A 22189-nucleotide genomic window follows, 5' to 3' on the forward strand; every position below is an offset into this window, starting at 1 on the left:
AAAAAGGAGAAGGTTTGGAGAAAAGTGATGAAAAACTTCATAGAGAGTACTGAAAACGTTTTGCTATGAAGGTCGGGTGGATTGCTCTTCGTCTCATTGGCTGTTAGAGGCGACTGTTTGTGTTTCACTTCACATGTGGTGTGTGCACCATGAGGATGAGCCCAGGCATCCCCAGAGTTCATGGCCACACTTTGATTGGTGAATGGAAAGCTTAGAGATACACTCAAGGAACGATTTTAAAACAATCATGCTGGATATCTGTACTGATATGGACTGACTAATGTGTTAGGAGTGAAAATTATCAACCAGCATGCTGCTAATGAGACGACAGATGGTGTCCTGGGGGGGTCCCACCAGCGGCCTGCTGGAGGTAATTTTGTAGCTCTCACACCGCTCATCCTCTCCTCCTTGCACAAAGAAGCAGATACCAGTCCCAGTAATGAGTCAAGGACCTTCTACAGCCCCGTCCAGCTCTCCTACAGTAACCATCCATCCCCTTGAGACTCTGCTGAGAGACAGCAAATCTTCTGCCAGCAAGGAGCCATCCTGGAGGAGTTGGTCTACCTGTCCAATCTCTGACCCTAGCCAAATGCAAATTAGTGGAAAAAATAGCCAGAAATATGAGAAGGGAAAATATATGAGTGTCCTCCACCTGTGAGACCATTCCTGTTTTGAGGGTGGTCTCATTGTTACCCATCTAGCACATCTGAAACTGATTAACACCCTCCTCTGCTACTTAACTGACCCGATCAATATCCCAGAAGTTTAAAAGACCTGATGTTATACTCTGATTACAAAGTGTTGCTTTCATTTTTTTGAGCAGTGTGCTTAGTGTACCTCGGCTGGGGCAAAATCCCAACTCCCCACCCCAGAGGAAACCGTGGCCTCAGATTTTGTAAGCACTAATTCTCCTGCCAGCTGCTTCCCACTCGTCTGAAAACCACGATGGGGTTGACATGTTGACATGAAGGACTAACCTACTGATGAGAAGCAGGGTTATAACTCTAAAATCACCAAGACGGATACCCTCCTCATGCAGGCTGCTTCTCAAACTCCATTAACATCATAAATGCTGATGCAAAAGTTAATTGTGTTTACTTTGAACGCCTGACCATAACTGCTTAGCAGAGCACAATTACGCATCTTAAGCTTATTTTATTTTCCAGCAACCTTCTGCAATTATCATGTTTCAAGATCCCAACAATGGCTCTGGATGCATGTTAATGAGCAGTGGTCCTCATGGGGTTTCACTCCAGGATGGGAGGGATTCATCCCATGAAAAACTCGACTACAGCTCCGAAATCAGGCCTGGCTGCTGTGCACGGAGAAGTCTGCAGATCGATTCTGCACAGGCCTGGATCATCTCCGAGGAGCAGAGTATCATCTAATACCATGACTTCATCATATGAAGAGAGAGAGAGAGAGTGTGTGTGTGTGTGTGGGTGGATACCACACCGTCTGAGCTCTTGTTTCAGTCGATGTGTCGAGTGGATTTGTGTTTATTTGAGCCTTTAGTCAATACTGCTGTTTGTATGAGTGTGCTTGAGAGATAGTGTGTGTGTGTGTGCGTGTGTGTGCGTGCTGAGATGAATGAAACCCGGAGACGGTAAACTCACAGAGTCATTACCATCATCAGACACGCTCACTCTCTGTGTGTGAGCTGGTCAGCCTGGCAGCGCTCACATATTTTCACATGCCGCTTCCTCTCAATATCAGCTGTCACATCCAATCGGAACAGAGACAAAGAGACGAGTGGAGCAAAGATCTGGCGTCTGTGAGATCACACCAACTCAGTTTGAGCCTCACATTCTGTTTTCTGGTCCGTTATCGGTTTCTGACAATTAACGTGCATGCTTTTATCTAACATATATGTTTGAGATGACACAAAAATCTGAATTTTTCTCCTGTCGCCATTAAACTTTCAGTGGCACCCTATCAGCCGAATTATGAACTCTTAGATCTGTTTCTCTTTTGGCTCCTGAACAGTTTACAGAGATTAAAAACATCCTTTCTCTGTAGCTGAAATCAAAGGTCCAGACTGCTCCAGTCTTCATCTTAAAGTCTTCATCATCTGCATCTTAAAATGAAACCTTTTTCTTAAATGCTAACAACTTGAAACCTGTCATCCAGGTTTATATAAGTCCTGTTTAAATAACAGTCCAAAACTAGTCGTCAGCATTCTTCCACTTGTTTCCTGCGTGTAAAAAACACTGATGCTAGTATGTTTCGTTTTGCCACAAGTGAAAACCACAACAGCCTCGGCATGAATACACAAATCTCTTAAAGTCCGCTACATGACTGCTCCATTCAGCTTCAATTTAAAACACAACAAAAGGCAAAATCGGTCCTGTTAGTGTCCATAGAGGAGCTCAGATTCATGATCACATCCACGAGGCTTGATCATAAAGTTCGGCTACTGGACACATAGACAGCAAAAAGCTTTATATCTGTTTTCCGTCTGGCTGATCTGTACCTGAAAGTTCGTCTCTCTTCGCATGTGGTTGCTGTTTTTAATGGCTGCCTAGAAGTCTAATTTTGACCACTTGCACATGCCTTTCTGCAATTTCAGAGTAAATAGCTTCATTTTTCAGCATGGCAATGATCCCAAACACGCTGCCAGTGCAGTAAAGCACAGCTGGATAAAAACATTTTTCAGCCTCCCCAGAGGCCAAACTTCAACGTCATTTAAGCAGTGTGGGATCATCCTGACAAAAACAGGACAAGAAGAAGCTTGGGAAACGATTCCTAATGAAAAGAAAGCTGCCTCACACCAAATATTGACTTCCAAGCTTGTGAGAACTGTACAAACTCTTGTTTTTGCCTTTTATACTTTATTGTCATGTTTGTTTTTCCATCTATACAAATAGTGCTGTACCACCAGGCTGTATGAAGACTTCTACTTGTGGTTTAACTGACCATCAGAGTTAACTGTATTAACATCAATCCTCCTGTTTTGCTACTTCCAAACTAAATGTCAGCTGATATGCAGATGATGCTCAGATGTATGTTCCTATCCTACCAGCAGAGCCTGATCATTAAGGGCAGGGGTCATCAGAGGGGCAGGGATAGCTCAGTAGATAGTGTGTTCGAATTCACTGAACGGCTACCCTAAGGTCCCCCTGAGCAGGGTACCATCCCTACACACTTCTCCCCGGGTGCCCAATGGCTGAGAGGAATTTCCCCATGGGGATCAATAAAGTATACATACATACATTAACTCAAACTTTATTGATAATGAAACCTACAGTTTCCCTCAGCTGCATCAAACCTGCTCTTTAAAAATACAATTAATTTTACAGGAAAAGTTTCCAGGTTGTGAAGCCAGAGGATCTCCAGGAAAACATCAGCCTTCAGCTGCCGAAAAGGAGAGCGGAGCCATGACTTCCATAAGCTGATGGAGGCTTTAGAAGTCTTTATTAGTCCAGAATCAGAGCTACTTAAAAAAAATCCCCCTCAGCTGTCCATCCACACTCGACAGATCACAGAGCAGAGTGCATATGTGCAATAACGAGGCTGCAGTAAGTACGAGCACGATTGCTGATTATGGTTACAGCAGCGTCCTTGTGTTTCAGAGCTGCTTCGTTTGAACAGCATTTCTTATGTCTGCATTGTATTTCACGTATGTGGTAATTTGTAATTTTCTATACTACTCTGCAGCTCGCATGTACAAACAGAGCTGTTAACATTCTCTGAATGATTAGGATCAGCCTTGTGAGTCTCAGGGCACCTCTAAGAACCTGTGTTTTCTACCAGCGCTGTGTGTGTTGGTATTCTGAGGACATCGCATGGACCACGAGCACACACATACCAAATACGTCTAAAGTCTGAGGTTATAAATTACCTGTACAGAGTGAGTGAGTGAGTGAGTGAGTGAGTGTGTGTGTGTGTGTGTGTGTGTGTGTGTGTGTGTGTGTGTGTATCATCACAGGCTGCAGCAGAGGGAGATAAAGACACGCTTCACAGTCTAGAGGACATCTCACCTCGTGTGAGTGTGTGTGATTGTTGAGTGATTGGTGTCAGGTCAGCTCCTTCAGTCTCACACACAAACACACACACAAAGTGTTGTCATGGTAACACAGTTTGCAGCAGCAGGCTGACAGACAGACAGACGGCATGCTAACAGGCGGTCATCCTGTCTGACTGTCGCTCTGATGAACACCGAGTCTGTTTTCCACCAGCTGTCTGACTCTCAACGCCTCCGCCGCCTCGCTGCTCCTCTGCCTGCTGCTTTGTTTTTAGCTTACATGCTAATACAGTTGCCTTAATGGTAATCTCTAAGAAGCCAATGAAAGTGGACACGTGTAAACACTCTGGTGTAAACCTCTTTACAAACATTTTCTCCAGCCTCTGAGATATTTTTCCAGATTCTACATTTTGAATTTTCATTCAGAAATATTTAGCTCTGTCGCCTCACAGCATAAAGCTTCTGGGTTCAAATCCAGCCTACAGCCTTTGGAGTATGCATGTTATTCCCACAAAGGGTTTCCTCCCACAGTCCAAAGATACGCATGGGGTTAGGCTGACTGCCATGGGAGTTAATGTGAGCACAAACAGTCGCCCTGCAATAGACTGACAGTCTGACACAGGTGCTCCTTACCCCTCACCCTATGACAGCTGGGTAGGCTCTAGCCACCCCACAACTCTGAATCACATGGCTGAAAGAAAATGGATAGATGGATGAATGCTTTTAAGAAACACAGGCATAATAATTAGCTGGACCAGTACAGTACAGTTACTCCACAATGCAGTGGTCATCAGGGTTTTAATAGTTTTGCAATTTTCATTAGTTTTTATTTTTATTTAGTTTTGACTTCAGATTTTCAATTTTATATCAGTTTTAATTAGTTTTTACCAATTGTTTGCTAGTTTAGTTTAGTTTGTATTTTTTTGAAAATCCTTAGTTTCAGTTTAGTTTTGATTAGTTTCAGTTATAGTTTTAAGTTGTGTTTGCAATAATTAAGTGTGATGTGGAGCAGCAGCTGCTCTACTCTGAGTCCCTCCCGGATGGCCGAACTTCTCACCCTATCTCTAAGGGAGAGGCCAGCCACCCTTCGGAGGAAGCTCATTTCTGCCGCTTGTATCCGCGATCTCGTTCTTTCGGTCACTACCCACAGCTCGTGGCCATAGGTGAGGGTAGGGATGTAGATCGACCGGTAAATTGAGAGCTTCGCTTTTACACTCAGCTCCCTCTTAACCACGACGGACCGGTGCAGCGTCTGCATTACTGCAGCTGCAGCCCCAATCCGTCTGTCGATCTCCGGCTCCCTTCTCCCATCACTCGCGAACAAGACCCCGAGATACTTGAACTCCTCCATTTGGGGCAGGAACTCATCCCCGACCCGGAGTGGGCACTCCACCCTTTTCCGGCTGAGAACCATGGCCTCAGATTTGGAGGTGCTGATCCTCATTCCCGCTGCTTCACACTCGGCTGCGAACCGTTCCAGTGCGAGCTGGAGGCCCTCACCCGATGAAGCCAACAGAACCACATCATCCGCAAAAATCAGAGATGAGATTCTGAGGCCACCTCCTCCTTGGGCGACCGTGGCTCAGGGGGTTGGGAATCGCATCTGTAACCGGAAGGTCGCCGGTTCGATCCCTGGGCTCTCTGTCCTGGTCGTTGTGTCCCTGGGCAAGACACTTTACCCTACTTGCCTACTGGTGTTGGCCAGAGGGGCCGATGGCGCGATATGGCAGCCTCGCTTCTGTCAGTCTGCCCCAGGGCAGCTGTGGGTCAACCGTAGCTTGCCTCCACCAGTGTGTGAATGTGAGAGTGAATGAATAGTGGCATTGTAAAGCGCTTTGGGTGCCTTGAAAAGCGCTATATAAATCCAATCCATTATTATTCATTATTATTATTATTGAATCGCTACCTTATCGTGGTGGAGGGGTTTGTGTGTCCCAGGGATCCGAGGGGCTATGTTGTCTGGGGGCTTTTGCCCCCTGGTAGGGTCTCCCATGGCAAATTGGTCCTGGGTGAGGGACCAGACAAAGAGCGATTCAGAAGACCCTTATGAAAAGAATATCGAGGGAACAGTTTACCCTGCCCGGGATAGGGTTACCGGGGCCCCGCCCTGGAGCCAGGCCCGGGGAGGGTGCCCAAGGGCGAGCGTCTGGTGGCCGGGCCTTAGTCCATGGGGCCCAGCCGGGCACAGCCCGAGGAGGAGACATGGGCCCATCCTCCCACAGGCCCACCACCCGCAGGAGGCGCCATAGGGGTCGGGTGCATTGTGTGCCGGGTGGCGGCCAGGAGCGGAGGCCCTGGCGGACTGACCCCCGGCTGCCAAGACTGGCCAAGACTTTAGAAATGTCCCTCATAATTTGTCTCTTTCCACTACAAGACACCTGCTTTATCCAAAACACAGTCATATTCAAAGTAATCCCAAATTGGACTCTGGCGCTTTCTCCTGACTTTTCCTGACATGATTCTGCGCGTGGAAGGAGCAGTAACACAGACGACTCGACTAATGTACTTTCCACCTGCGGGCATAATGAGTCAGCAAGAAAAAAAATCTGGAAACTAAACTTCATTTTCACCCTTGACTCTTGTATGACACGCACACATCAATGAAAACTAAACACATTTTTGCTATAAATTCAGTTAATTTTAGTTAGTTTTGTGAACACTCATTACAGTTTTAGTTAGTTTTCCTTTTTTTGTTTTTATTTTTATTTCCGTTAACGAAAATGTTTTTTCACTTCTAGTTTTCGTTATTTCGTTAGTTTTCGTTAACGATAATAACCTTGGTGGTCATACATTTAACTTTGCTGTTGCTGGAAATATAAAAGCTAAACCCGATTTACCTTCCGCTGACCTCGAGCTTTGAACATTTCCCCCGGTATTACTATAAATATCGTAGCCTCTGAAATGAGGCTGCACCTGATTAACTGGCAGCATCATTCCGAAACAATGGGATGATCCGATTGTCAAATAGACAAGGTCTGCAGCTGACGAAACGGGACTGGAAACAAACTTCAAAACATGCACAGATGCAAAGCAGCTACAAAAACATAAAAAGAAAACGTCATGAAAATGACCACAAAAAGAAAACCAGTGATTTCTAAAAGAAGGAAGTAACTTCCCTCTCCACCTCTGAAGGAGTGCAGGGCCATTTTCTTATGTTTACACCTGCTCCCAGGGGCCATTCGTTTCATAACCCATCCACTCTCCACGATAAGTTTCCTGTCTATACGTTAGGGTGAGTGGCTTCCTGTCTGTATGATAATAGTTTCCTGTCTATGAGAGCTCTGATGTTGATCAGTTGTCTCATGCAGAGGTCATACAGTAACATTTCCTCCTCAACTGTTCCCACCCTGGTCTGCATCCACCCCTGGCCTTCTGGAAGGAGAAAATAAAAAACCTTCCCCATGTTTATGCATTCCTCCCTGTCATTATATGACATGTGACTTCATAGCGCCTCATTAGCCTGCAGTCACTGCATTAGAAACACCTGCTGTCATGGGGCAGGCCTGCAGGCCCCAGCATCCACCTCTTAAGCTCACAGCAGGGAGATCGGCCACATAAATCTGGGAAGTCATCATGGATGGGAGACTTCACCGTCAGCGGCGGTGATCAATCTGAACCAAGATGCAAAGCAAAGCCACTCACATGATCACTACACCTGCTGTTTTCACAGTTTAACTTTCTATTCTCGCAAATCTACAGCTTGACTAGTAAATTAAATCACATTTGTATAATGGTTCGTTACCTTTGGTGCACTTGTTTGGTTTTTGTTGTAGCAAAGTTGTCAACTCCCGGTTTTTTGATCATGAGCCTAATTAGCTCAACAGCTCATTTTATGCTCAGAATGAGAAGATTCCTGTGGAGCAGTTGCCTCGAAACCTGCAATCTTCTTTCAATTTTCATCCCGTTTTCAAGAGGAGAAGGAGTTTTTATGTTTTTGGACTGCAGCAAACTACCTTTATGTAAGTATTATCGATGCTAGAAACAGAAGCAGGTGTATGCCATGCAGCATTTTGCACATGAAAGCCGCACAGCTTGCACTTAACCCAAATATAACTTCTAAAGTGGTTGAATTTATCTTCTAAACAGCGGACATAACGCTCTCTTAACTACTCAAATCCTCAATCTGGGGGATTTAACCCTTTAAGAACTACCATAGAACCAAGTCTGCCAGAGATTACTTTATATTTTTACATGCTATAGTGCCATTTTTGGGAGCATTTCAAGTTGCTATACATCAATAAAACTGTTATAGCCCATATTTTAATAATATGTATGCATTAAGTCCATAGTAACTACATTAATTGCAAAAAGGTACAATAAAGTACAAAAAAATTGAAAATCGTTTTTGGTTTTTTTTGGAGAAATTTAAGACACTTTAAATACAAAAAAGTTGCAAAAAATAGTTTACAACAACAGGAAATTTATTTTGAGTGTCTTCATAGTTTTATTTTTGAGATACACCAATTTTTTATATACTGCAGGAAAAACGAAAAACAATCCTGTGATGCAAATTTGCAAAGAAAACAGCATGTGCATCAAAATAAACTATTTCCAGCAGTGCAATTCGAGTTCTAAGCATCCCAGAAACTATTCAGAAAAGCATAAAGTCAAACATGACTTATAAAAACACCAGTATAGGCTTTTAAGTCCTACAAGTAAAAAACTACATTTTCCACGAAAATGACGTCACTTCCGGTTTCGGGCAGGAAATGGCGGACATGCAATCGTTTGCGCTGACATCTGTTTCAATGTGGGAAGTGTTACAAACAGCTGATAGGATCGGCAAAGCGTGTTTCTGGAATATTATGTTTTTGTTCCTGCAAGCGCTTTTTATGCAATTTTTGCAAAGCTTTATGTGGAAGGAAATCGTGACCTAGGACAAGCTGATGGCATAAGATGTAAGTACAACTCCTCCGGTTTCATATGCAGAAAAAATTATTGCGCTAGCTTACGTGGTTAGTGGTTAAAATAGTTACGCAAAACGGAGCGTGCCCGCTCCGACCGGCTTTAAAGGATTAAAGGAGCACAAAGCTGTAATTACAGCATGTGGCCACAGATGCCGCTGTTGACACTGCTGTGCAAAAGTTGCAAGATGTGACCTTAAGCAAGTTCAGTGAAACAGAAAGAGGAGGTTCAATAAATCTAAGAAATGAAAACACATGCCACTGTGTAACTGGAAGTACTTATTGTTTATGACTTGCAGGAAGGACGATTCCGATTCTGATAAATTAAAAAAAAAAAATCCTGAGAAAACTTGTGTCCTTGTTTAAACAATCCGTACTTCAAACAGCAGAGCAGTAATACTCCATTAGTATTGCATCCGCCCTGATGGATTTACTCTGCAGCCAAGCAAATGCCATTAAGACTCTTAGCCGAGCTCATAAACATGGTCCTCTAAGCTTTAATGTTAGACTGTTAAATCAACAGCAGACAGAGGCAGCGTGCAGCAGCAGGACAAAGGTTCACTTCTGCCCGAGTTCCCCCGGATACAAAAAAAGTTCATATCTTAAATGAAATTACAGAGCAGCTAAAAGAAGCCCTGAGGTGACCAATAAGAGCCAATTAAAGATTACACGGACCAATCAGAGAGAGAGAGTTAAACCCTCGTTAAACAGTCATACTTTCATGATATAAAACAGATTATAATACACTATTACACTCATAATGTTCCACCAGCCACCCAATCAAAGCTTGAAGCAGGTTAATTACTCTGCCAGGGCAGTTTGATATCACACTGTTACATTTTGTTTATTTCACTCTGTCAGTTCATGTCAGCTCATTTTTATTTCTACAGCACCGATTCACAGTCACAGTAATAAACATTTATAAACAAAGTACAAAGTAAGGTGATGATACTACAACACGACATGGCAACACGGTCCCCAGTGAACAAACACTTGGCAACGGTAGGAAGGAAGAACTCCCTTTTAACAGGAAGAAACCTTCAGCAGAGCCAGGTTCAGGGCGGGGCGGGGCCATCTGCAGCATCCGGTTTGGGTGTGACGGGAAAGAGAGGGCAGAAAAACAGAACAAAGTTAAGGACATGCAGCACAAACACAGGATGCTTGGTGCATCATGGGAAATCCCCGCAGCTAAACCTAAAGCTTTATCCACCTGGTCCAGCTCTAACTATAATGTTACGATACAGGAAATTTTGAAGCCTGAAGAGTGTGTGTCTCCTGAACCCGAGCTGGGAGCTGGCTTCGCTGCTGCACGCTCTGTGCTCTGAATATTTGCACTTGCATGAGTATACAACATGTTCAGACAAAGTCAAATGAAGCTCTTTTATTTTCTAAAGTGCAAACGCTGCAAAGAGCGCCGCGGTGAACTCTGAAGTTAATACAGTCAGTAAATAATTCATTTCAGCAGATGCACTCGGCGACGGTTTGAAAGATGCTTTCAAAATATCAGAAAGTCAGCACTCAGTATGCTAATGTTTCTTTTAATTGATGTTAACATACGATGAATGTAATGCACAGAGTGACATGTATTCTTAAAGCCACATTATTCCAGGCTAATACGTAAATTAGTTTACTGTAAAACTTCATAAGTTGTCTTTATGAAATGAAAAATGCATCAAATAAACTAACTGCTCTCATCTTATAAGAGGAGGGTTATACCAGCTTGTATTTTTTAGTATCTCAATATAATCGCATTAACTTTACGGTAAAAGTAAAAGAATTTTACTAGAGTTTGATAGTAAATAAGCTGAGATAGAAGTCTAAGAGTTTGTTGTTTCTGTGCCTCGTACAGCGCACAGGAACACTGGGCAGGAGTCATTAATCGCCGCAGGAGTCTCAGTCACGGCGCCTTGTTAACAACTTAACCTTTAAACAGTCCTTTGGCCACAAACGCTGAGATGAAACAATTATGAGAACACACTAAGTTTAGGATTTCAAGGTAAACATTAACGGTCCTGTTAGTCTTTGCAACTTGCATAGCAAAGGCTCTTAGAAAAATCAAGTATTAATTATTCAGCGAAATGAGTGTGCACAGCTTTACTTGTCAGCGTGCAGGTACAAAGTACAGCCAACTCAAACATCGCCACACCAAAAAAAGAAAGAGTTAAAGTGCAGAATTTTGATGACGTAAGGATGTTGTCCGCATTTACAGAGAGAGGTTATTCCATGAAAAACCAGTGAGCGCCTGACGAATGTTAACGTCTGAGGTCTAAGTCGTGACCAGTGACGACCTCAACCCCAACTTTAACTCTAGGCATTCAAAACATGGAATTTTTGGTATTACGAAACTATTTTCTCGGGTTTTAGGAATCAGGGAACAAGAAAAACTCAAACACCAAAAACTAAAAAGTGTGGCCTCGCAAGCCTAGAGTCTGGTCGGCGACCGCATGCGGGAGTGAAACTGTGAAACATTCAACAGTTGCCTTCAAAGTAAAAGTTGCGCCTTTTTGTAATGTGTTGGTTTCAGCAGTAATGCAGAACTTTGGAAATTAATGTTTTCCGAACGTTTTCCATACAAAGCACCGGAGATTGCTGCAACCTGCTGGTGACCAACGCACTCACCGGGAGGTTTTTTAATGCTTCACTGTAATCAGTTTCACACTGACTGGCAACAACCTCCCCCAACTGTGCCAACCTGTTGTGGAGTATGCACTTTGACCCAGTGACCGAAGGTTACCAGGGGGCAACAGCCGGTCTCTCAGCCTGAATGACAAAGGTTATCATCTATAATGAAAACATTTTTGACCCACAAGGAATCTCGACTATAGGATGATCCTGTAGGATCAATGTCGGAAAAAAGAAGTTCTTTCATATTTTCTAACGTTTCTTTGAGGAGCTCCCGATCTCATGTCACGATATGAGCAATAAAAGATCACACACACAACTTTCCAATACTCGTGCTCACAGCCGGCTTTATGCAAAAATCACACAAAACAAAAACCAGATTTAGTCTTGAGATTGTAAATCTTTGAGTGGGTATAAAAATTCCCAGTTTTTCCTTTTTAAATAAAGTTTAAATGTATTCTCCAGCTGTGGCGGTTTCATGTGAACATGAAGTCAAGAGGACTCAAATGTGTACATGAGGGGGCATTTAGGGGGCCGGTGCCAAAGTCCTGTGAGCTCGTCCTGATCTACATTTTATATGTCCTTCATTTACTGTGTAGCTTCTTCTGTTGTCATAAATGTGGAAAGAGAGAGATGGAGGGAGGCAAGCTGCCAGCGCAGAGAGAGATAAGCTGTCAGCAGAGAGCCAGTTAGGGTCAAAGGCCACAGATTGTGGTTTGTTGACACTCTAAAGCACTTGACCTGACCTAGTAGTCAGGTGGTCGACGTGCTGCGGTTCCCGCTGTGATGCTTTCAGACCGTCCTCGTCCCATCAGCAGACGTTTAGTTCACAAATTATTCATCACATTCTAATTAGTATCAAATACAGAAACTCTAATTAAACACCTTCCCAGTAAGAGCGCAGACGCTGTGCTTCCTAGATGAGTTATTAACACTGGGCCCAGCATAACCTCTGGAGCAGTTATAATGTAACCAGGCCTGGATCAACCTGAGGATTTTAAACTGTTAACACATCAGTGAGTAAAATCATTTGCAGCATGAGCAGCCTCTGCACTGCAGATCACTTCACAAAATATCATTTTTTTAATGTTAATATTGTGATTTTAAAATGTTAATGTTATCTAATTGAGTCAAAATTAAACTAGGTTTAAATATGAAAACCTCCGGCTTCCTCCCACAGTCCAAACACATGCAGTCAGTGGACAGGGGTGGGGAACTCCTCAAGGGCCGGTGTCCTGCAGGTTTTAGATCTCACCCTGGGTCAACACACCTGAATCAAATGATTAGTTCATTACCAGGCCTCTGGAGAACTTCAAGACATGCTGAGGAGGTCATTTGGCCATTTAAATCAGCTGTGTTGGATCAAAGACGCATCTAAAACCTGCAGGACACCGGCCCTCGAGGTCTGGAGTTCCCCACCCCTGGGTTGGCCTAACTGGTGATTGAATTGTCTATAGGTGTAAACGGTTGTCTGTCTCTCTGTGACAGACTGGGTGTACCCCGCCTCTCGCCCTATGACAGCTGGGAAAACCCCTAACCCTCCAACTTCCTCCTGCTAATTTATTTATATTAGCCTCAGCAGGTAGCCCATCATCATCTGCCAACGAGTCCGACGGCACCACCCCTCCAAACATCGCTGCCTTTTTATGTACAAAGTTAAAGCGCAGCAGTAAGTGTTGGTTTCTCACTCAGCTAAACCTCGTGAATCCTCTTCTTCACATTTGGTTGTTAAACAGCTGAGAGGACAGCCACTCTGATCATCTTATGGGAACTCAACGAGTTTGACCTCTCAGTCTGTTTGATTTTGGAAACTGAAGGAGCGTTTGGACCTGGAAACTTGCAGAGATCTCAGACTTGACATACCGGTTGTCCTCATTAAACAAATGACGACTGACTCTAAAACGTTCCTCTTAACAGGGGGAGGATTGAGTTACACTCAATGTTTTATTCAGTGTTTTTTCCAGTGGTGGATGTGTGCAGACATCACTTCATCGCTGAGGCTGTGATAAGGGTGAGAGGACTGTCACAATATTAGAGCCAATCAAAGCAGCAGCATTTACAAAGGACCCGTCATTGTAAACATGAACTGTTTCAGGTAACGCAGGTAATGAGTCTACCTGACGGTCCTCACAGACAGTTCAGTAACAAACTCATATCCCTGCTGCAGCAGTGAAAGGGACAAAAGACACAAATCCTTTGGTCATTTACGGTCTAATCATTAAATATTTGAGATTTTTACAATTAAAATTAACTGCTTTAAATATCGAGGCATCGCGAGCGTGCTTTAAATTCACTCAGCAGGCTATTGAATTTCAAGTGGACACCGACTTTGGTTGAATAAAGCGTGCAAGGAGAAATTAGTGCGTCACAAATGTATTGGTCATACATGTCCAATAAAGAAACCTGGAGTTATCAAATAAAACAGCTCCGACCTTCAGAGCTTCAGCGTAAGTCTCATGTTGAGTAATACTCATTAGTTTGCAGCCTTTGACTGAAAACGCTGCTTTGTTTGTATCTGAAAAGCTCAGCTCAAAGACACATTTGTCCAGTTTTTCCCCGTTTTTAGGGATTTTTCCTCGTCTGAATGGAAGCACAGAAGATGTTTTATATAACCAAAAATACACTGACTTGATTTGATGGGCATTTAATGGGTATTTTACTTTAACAAGCGTTTTCTGTTTACTGGAGCCGAACAGGCCAGAAATTTTCCACCTTGAATTTCTGCTTGTGGATTTTTCCAGAAAAGGTAAACAGACCTTACCCTCTGTGTGTTTGCCTGTCTTTGTGAGAACCAGTTTGGGGTCAGCTCTCCTATCTGGAGTCACTGAACTGGACCTCTGGACCGTGTTTGTGCAGCGGCCCCCAACCTTTTTTGCGGCACAGACCGGTTTAATATCAGACAATATTTTCACAGCCATTAAGGTGTCGTGGATAAATAAAACAAAATAAAATGATACGACCAAGACAAAAAAACTGTGGTATTTTGTAAATATAATAATAAACGCAAATTCACTGTTTAACTGTGTAACTTTATTAACACTGAGAGTAACGTCCTCCTCTCTGCCGCTTAATGCTGTCTGGTTGCTATGGTAAAAGGTAAATATTTATTTCAAAATAAGACACACAACTACAACATGGGAAACGACCCAGGGAAACCCAGTTAATGATAACAACCCTGAAAACCATCAATTTCACACCCGAGCCTCAACTCTCCCGGCCCGGTGCCGAACGACTCAAGGACCGGCCTGGAGGCTGGGGACCGATGTTTTAGAGCATTTTTAATAATCTGACCAATAACACAGCTGCTGTGACATCAATTATAGTTACAGAGGAAGTCCTCAGCTTAAGCAAGTGAAACACTAGGATGTTACTCATTAGCAGATATCTGTATCTGTGTGATGCTCCCACACAGGCCGTGGATGCAAACTGATAATTAAGCTAGCTGATAACTTAGCGCTCCACCTTCAGGTGCAAATAAATGCAATCCCTGAATAAATGTGGAGACTTCAAAACGCAAAGCTCAAATCTAAAGTTGGTGGCTACGTCCATCTTTTATATACAGTCTATGTATGCAAAGGTCAACCTGTGGCCAGGAAAAACTGGCCGCAGAGATCAAACTAAAGCTAGTTTTTTTCTAGAAGTTACTCGACAGAGCAGCTCGGGTTATATCTCACACACAAAGGTCTTTAACCCGCTAGCTCCTGACTACAAAGTCTGTGTTCAACAATGTCCAGCTGCACCAGCGTGAGAATAGCACAACAATTATCTGGTGAGTAGGTGTCCTGTGTCCTGCCTCCTGCACGCTCTGTTTAGAGTACTTCCATCAGTTAAATTCAGCCAGCATTACAGAAGAGAGTTTCCACGTGACAATAACGAGTGCTATAATGATGTAAAATGAGCAGAAAGAGACAGAAAATCCTAAAAAGTCATTAAATAAAAACAGTTTTGTACGGCAAAGAAGGACCACCCTGTACGGCAGGTTTAAGGTTGAGGTAAGAGGATGTCAGCGACGGCCCTGTGTGTGTGTGTTTGCCTGATGGCCTTCAGGGTCAGCGAGTGGACTTTACACTGAGCGATCTGTTCTCACACACAAACTCATTCAGCTCAAGTATCACTTCTCCTTAAACAAGGCAGCAGTGTGTCTCTTCTGGCAGTGTGTGCATGTGTGTGCGCGTACGTGCGTGCATGTGTGCGCGCCCTCTGTAACATCTCACTTCGTTCTAGCGCTCTCACACGTTACAGACAAACATGTGCGAGAGCAGCAGCAGCAGCCATGAGTATCTGAGCTGATGTTTTACATCTGCAAACACGGCTCCGGTCTGCTGTCACGGATCAGAGAGGTGGCACTCAAATAAAAACGCGGTTTCATCGGTTTCCCTTTGTGCAGTTTTAAGAGTCAAGTATCGCATTCATGAATCTGAGAGTATCTACGACCTCGTTTCCTCTGACACATCAAGGGCTGAAAGGTAAGCACTACAAGCATCTGGCTGAGAACAAGAGGTCGTTGGAGCAGATGGAGGGCATAAAAAGCACTTGAACCTCTAAGCAGAGACCTCACATACATGTATATATGTATTTTTATTTTACATTTATATATTAAAGACCATATTAAAGTGTCTGTTTTCCGAGCCCTACACTTTACTGCCTGAAGTCTGGTTAAGGAGATAAAGCATCCCTTTGGTAAACACCGAACCACCTCATCTTCTTGGGGACTGGAAGGCATTCCCAACAACATCCTACAGACCCATGTCTAAATTACCATTTCTTGTATAAATATTTTCAAGCAATTTCAGTCATTTTTAAGTTCAATCAACTTAGAGTCATTGCCAAGGTAAAGCCTTAGCTCTTGCAGAAGGACCTGGAAAAAGTTCTTCATGCTTTTATCTGGACCACTCTAACTCCCTAAACTTTGGTATTGAACAATCATCTTGACAACGCTAACAGTTAGTCTACAATGTGGTAGCTGTGCTATATAAAAAAAAACTTTGCTGACCTTTGCAGAGTGAGAAAATCCTTCAACTTAGTGGCATTAACTTCCACTGCTTTGCATCTGCATGCAAACTACCCCAAGACTACCCCAACTGCAGGAAAACAAGACTGACTTATTTGCTTGTAATGCAAACTAAGTTCTTCCTGAACAACTCCAGGTCCAGAAATTAACGTAACCCTCGAGTACACTGGGAACAAAAACAGGAAGACTTCCACCAACATTATTGAGACATTACACGACAGCCAGGACATCCATGCACTCATTATTCGACTGTTACCAAGGTTAGCCTTCACAGATAAATTATACAGAGATTTAATTGGTCAGATAGAGAGCCAAAGACCAAAAATGGTGCTCACAAACATTTTCAGCTAAAGTTGATGTTTATTTCTCAGAAAGTTCACCTTTAATCCAACTAAAGTGTTGCAGGTGTAATCTATGTTCAAAGCAGAAGCTTCAATTTAGTGTATAACTGTGCAGTGGACTGTAAAGCTTTACTCACTAATTCAGCTTAGTTCAATTCAGTTTTATTTATATTGCACCAAATCTCAAGGTGCTTTACATTGTAAGGTAGACGCTACAATGATACAGAGAAATCCCAACAACCAGACAACTCCCATTGAGCAAGCACTTGGCGACAGTGGAAGAAAAAATTCCTTTTAACAGGAAGAAACCAGTGAAAAAGTGAGTGAAGAAGAAACACTCAGTGCATCGTGGGAAGCCCCCAGCAGCTTAGGCCGACTGCAGCGTAACTAAGGGCGGATTCAGGGTCACCTGATCCAGCTTTAACTATATGCTTTAACAAAAACTGCTTTTTATTTGTAAATGCTGTTTATTTCAGAGCAGTTTACTTCACAACCACGCCTACATTTGGCTCCCCCCTCAGTGTTTATTCAGGAGCTACTGCCTCTTGAGACTTGACCTGTTCCCAAAGACTCGAGGCCTGACTTCTGTAACAGTTACACTTGGACTTTACTTGGAAACCCTCTGCAGATCCAAGAATTCAATACAGCCCCTAAACTCTAACACTAGCTGATGCTAACAACATTTCCTGTAAAAGCTCCACATTCACTGTGTGTCTGTTTTCACCCTAATAGGATCAGCCCGGCCTGAGAATAAAAACACTGACCGCAGAATCCAACACGGACATCTTAGTATCCCAGTGAGGGCTCCCACTGGCAAAACACAGCACATTCTCTGACTCTGACTTTATCCGAGTCGGAATGTGAACATTAAAAACAAAAGCGAGGCCAAACTCTGAAACACGCTATTAGAGAGCCGAGGACTGAGCGGAAACATCCTCCGGCTCAACATGCTACCCTCAGAAAGTCCTCGCAGAGGCAGGACTCCCCGGCTCACACACACTCTGTTCCCATCCCCACTTTGGGCACGCTGACTGGAAACTTTCCCATCTCTTTGAAATGTGTGTGGAGGGGTTGAAGTCCAACAGGGGGAAACGAGAGCTTTTGTTACCGTGGGAACAGACGCTTGACAGACAGGGTGCTCAACTGTTGACGTGGTAACGAGATTCTTATCTCTGTGAACCAATCAGCTTCTTCCCAGGGGAGCCTGCATGTCCTAGGACATTATATATAGGTCACAGGTTCGATCCCTGCACAGTACTTAAGGTTTTTCTCAATAAGACGCTCAGGAGTTAATTTATGTGGTTTTCTGCTTCAAATAAATACATTTTTCACCAGCTCCCGATGGGTCTCAGGGTGCTAGAGGTGAATCCAGGTGTCCTATAAAAGGTTCTAAACAGGTAAAAGGTTTTCTTTAAGTTTTAGGAAGGACCTTTAAGGTGTGGAAATTGCTTGGTACTTCCTTCAGAAGTCTCAGACAGTTTTAAAAAAAAGTCTTAGTAAGGGTCAATTCTTGTCCTGGAATTTTAAAAGATATAAAAGATGTTGTCTGGGGGGATCCAGGTATCCTATAAAAGGCACTATGAAGGTTTGTGGTGGTCATGGTGTGTGTGGAGGGGGTGTTCCCTCAGGAGTCTTTTCAAACAGTCCAATCAAACAAGTCCTAATAACCTTTAAGAAGATTACAGAACTCTTAAAGTAAAAACCAGAGCTCCCTTTTCTTAAATAGTATTGTAGCTTTCCTCTTCTTTTTTGTTCAGTTTTTTTTTTTTGAGGGGGGGGGGGGTTAATGCTTCAGCGGTTTCAGTGGGTCGATCCTTGGGGCAGTCATTTAAGGACCCTCAGAGGCTATGATCAGTCCCAGTCTCACCAGTGATATTTAAAAAGGTTACAACACTCTCTCTAGGGAGGTAAAAGGCTATTTCAATCTCTGATAAAGGCTTCCGGTGATGTTTATTTAAAGATATAATTCAGAGGGGCATTCTTGTAGGTTTGATTAGTCCTTGCTTTGATTTTGGATTTTTAGGGCAGCATTCCCTTTGAGCGTCTCAGAGATACAGAAAAATGTCCTAATGAGGGACAATCCTTGTCCGTGAATTAGTAAAGATGCTTTTTAGGAGAGTCTAGGTGTCCAAGAAATCTTCTGGTTGACTTTCAAAGTTTTGTTTTGGGGTTTTTTTGTAGCCCTTTGATGGATTTTTCTTTTCTTTTCTTAAGGAGTCTTAAAGAAATAAACAATTCAAAGAGGTTCCATCATTATCAGGAAGGTTTGAGGCCTATTACAGGAAGTAGAAGATGGTGTTTATGTCTCATAGTAATACAACATGTCCTAATAAGAGGTTTTCAGAAGGATCAAAAGTTCCCATGAATGACTAACGGTCCTTGTACAGTTTTGAAATAATACTTAAATACTTTCCTCAGCTTTCCAATGGGACAATTCTTAAAGGGAGTTTCAACAATCCTTTAAAGGGACCGTCCTTTTAAAAATGGTTTCTAAATAGTTTATGAAGCCCTTACCTGCAGATATGTGACTAAACTAAAGCACCAAATCTAGAAAAGGTGAACTGGCAGACTCAGACTGGGCAACGTGAGCAAGAAGGATAAATAATGGTCCCCTGATGTAACCTCTTCGGTCTTTGACGACACTGACTGGTTATCAGTGACCGTGTTTGGTCTGTCAGAGTGAATCATCCGATCAAACAGCAGCTCACTGCCAGCAGGGTAATTCTGATTAATATACAGCAGCCATGTTGGCTCACATCCCCACCCCTGGATCTAATCTGATTTAACTGAACTTAATTTGAGTGTAATAAGGGAATTATGTTATGATTAGGGGCTTTATTTCCCAAATCAGTGTACCAGAGAAACACACTGTGGGAACAGCACCTTCATTTGACATACTGTGTAAAATGACAGTAATTTATGAATAAATTCTAACGGTGTAAACCTGCATCAGTACTTGCTGACAATGATCCAACCCTAAAAGCAGAGTGATGGGGTTTTTTTTAACAGAAACTCATGTGATGGACACAGGATGGAGGGTTTTTTTTCAGAATTGGTTTGTAAAAATGGTGCAACTTCAGTGATGTGGAACTGGTTTGGCTTTCATCTGTCAGAAACACACCAAAGCACAATTTTTGGTAGAGCATGCAAGCGGGCCGTTGATATTACCGTGTTTTTCAGGAAATAAGTCGGTTTTAAAATCCTTTAAAAATCCTTTTTCTGAAAAGTCGACAGTGCCCCTTATAATCCGGTGCGCCTTATGTATGAATTCTGGTTGTGCTTACTGATCTCGAACTGATTTTATGTAATACACGGCGCTCAAAAATCTGTCAAAAAATGTTTTAGTACGACTTTGCTAAGCTACGAACCTGCACCGCTTGATGGATTGTCTGAGCATTACGGCTACCGTAGTCAGGAGCCTCGCAGAGTAATACGTACTGTGCTTCAACATAATATTACTGTATTGTGTGTGTAGAACCTCTTTTTAAGTTGTGTGGATATTATACATGGTTATGCTCAGGATATGTCAGCCCATTTCCACTGGAAATGCCTCTTGGTTAAACTGTCAGCAAGGAATTTGCATAAAAAAACAGCTGCTTGTTTAAGTGAAAATACATTGATGGGTTTTGGGTTTTTTTTTTTGCACTAATAAAGTTGTGGAGTTGTAAATTATTTTGTCTCGCGCCAATTATACCGTGAGTTATATCGTTCTTGCAAATTTCCAAATATATATCGTGATAAATATTTTTGGCCATATTGCCCTGCCCTACTCTGGCAACAAATTTCAATCATAAAGTCGCAATAATTTTGGTCATTTTTCTATTTGAGACTGTAGTTCATGGATATTAGCCTAAAAAGTCCTCTAAATACATATACCAATAAATTACCAGCTTGTTTGGTGAAATTAGCTAATTTTAGCCAACACTAGCTAAATCTTTTCTCTATTGTTTCTGGCTAAACTTAATAAAACTGAGGTCCACATCAGTGGGGCAATGACTTCATGGAGGGACAGTGTGGCTTTGGGGATCAAATCCAAATCAGAGTTCTTTTCACTAACGTTAGCTTGCCTGCTAGCCCGGAGGCTATCCTACAAGTTATCCGTACAATAACACCTACAGCCAATTCAGAATTAGTTAACCAGTTAACCTAACACATCAGTCATTGGACCAACTAGAAGCTGTGTAACTTTGAGCAAAACACTGTTTCGACTGTTAAAGGTCAGCCAGTTCTTATAAGCTTTATTTGCTAGCTAACATTATTTTAACTGAGTTAAAATGCTAGTTGGCTTTAGCTTTCCAAATTACCAAATGGCAGCTGAGGTGATTCTAAAGGATATGTTATGCTAAAATGATATTGATGACAATACAGAACAATAACTAACAACTTGTTTTTTTTACAATAACAGCCAACAGTAATGCAGGACAAAGGCAATTAATTTCAGATGTTTTGTGTTTCGATTTACAGGCATAAAATAGACATAATCAAGTGTTTGTTTCCATGAAAGCAAAAACAGGATTTGTAAAAATGTTAATTATTAAACCTAACACTAAACCCAGGCCTTACAGGCAGCTGGGTGCTCTTTGTGTAGCTGCCCAGGTGGAAAAGTGAAATCTTAAGAGCCAGTTTGGGTCTATGAGGAGCCATAAATGTTATAAATATTGCTCAGAATATGTGGAAACAGGAAGAGCAGACAGGGCAAAGGGAAGGACAGTGAATACAACCATTTGGGAGGTTTTCTTATGGCAGAGTCCGGACCTGGTCTGAATCAGCCTGGATACGGGATACTAAGGCCCAGACGGCGTCACCCCTCCCTCTTCCTCCTGTCTGGGAGCCGGAGGTGAGCAGAGTCAGGTAGCAACTGAATGAGGGCATTTGTGGAAAAAGACTCGAGCAGTCTCCGACACAAAGACAGCATTTAGAGAGTGAGGGGCCACATGTGGAGGGAAACTCAAATACCAACCAATTAACGACAACACCTCATCCTTGCTGTGGACAAAGGTGTCGTCAGGTTTCAGTGCTCCACTTCACCTCCGTTATTCTATTTGTGCTCTACCCGTTTCAGTTTCACAAGCAGAATTTCCTCACCTGATATCAGCTGTGTTCACACACTTAATCTCTTACGTGATTTTATATAAATAACTTCTCGTTTTTTCCACAACAGTCAAAAACCTCAAATATATTCAGTTTGCTGGATATCTTAGCAGAGGAACCAGACTCAGTGAGTTTATAAACATTAATAAATTTAAAAAGCTGAAAACATTCTCACATTAAAGATTTATTTGACTTGATTCTTGAAAACAGAGTAAATTATTTGATGATTAAAGCAGACTAATCGTACCTCCCGACT

General features: G+C 42.6%; 1 protein-coding gene and 1 long non-coding RNA gene across 2 annotated transcripts in view; one reads left to right on the top strand and one right to left on the bottom strand.

Moving 5' to 3' along the window:
• Positions 1 to 22189, bottom strand: part of mgat4b (alpha-1,3-mannosyl-glycoprotein 4-beta-N-acetylglucosaminyltransferase B) — a 116628-nt gene that overhangs the window by 74367 nt on the left and 20072 nt on the right. The gene's annotated exons all lie outside the window — the stretch shown is intronic.
• On the top strand, positions 17031 to 22061 carry LOC120740549. Its single transcript, XR_005697401.1, has 3 exons — positions 17031 to 17153; positions 21248 to 21253; positions 22049 to 22061. It is a non-coding gene; the product is annotated as an uncharacterized LOC120740549 (long non-coding RNA).

This window comes from Simochromis diagramma, unplaced genomic scaffold (assembly GCF_900408965.1).
Source record: "Simochromis diagramma unplaced genomic scaffold, fSimDia1.1 OVJJ01000433.1, whole genome shotgun sequence".
Classification (NCBI taxonomy): Eukaryota; Metazoa; Chordata; class Actinopteri; order Cichliformes; family Cichlidae; genus Simochromis; species Simochromis diagramma.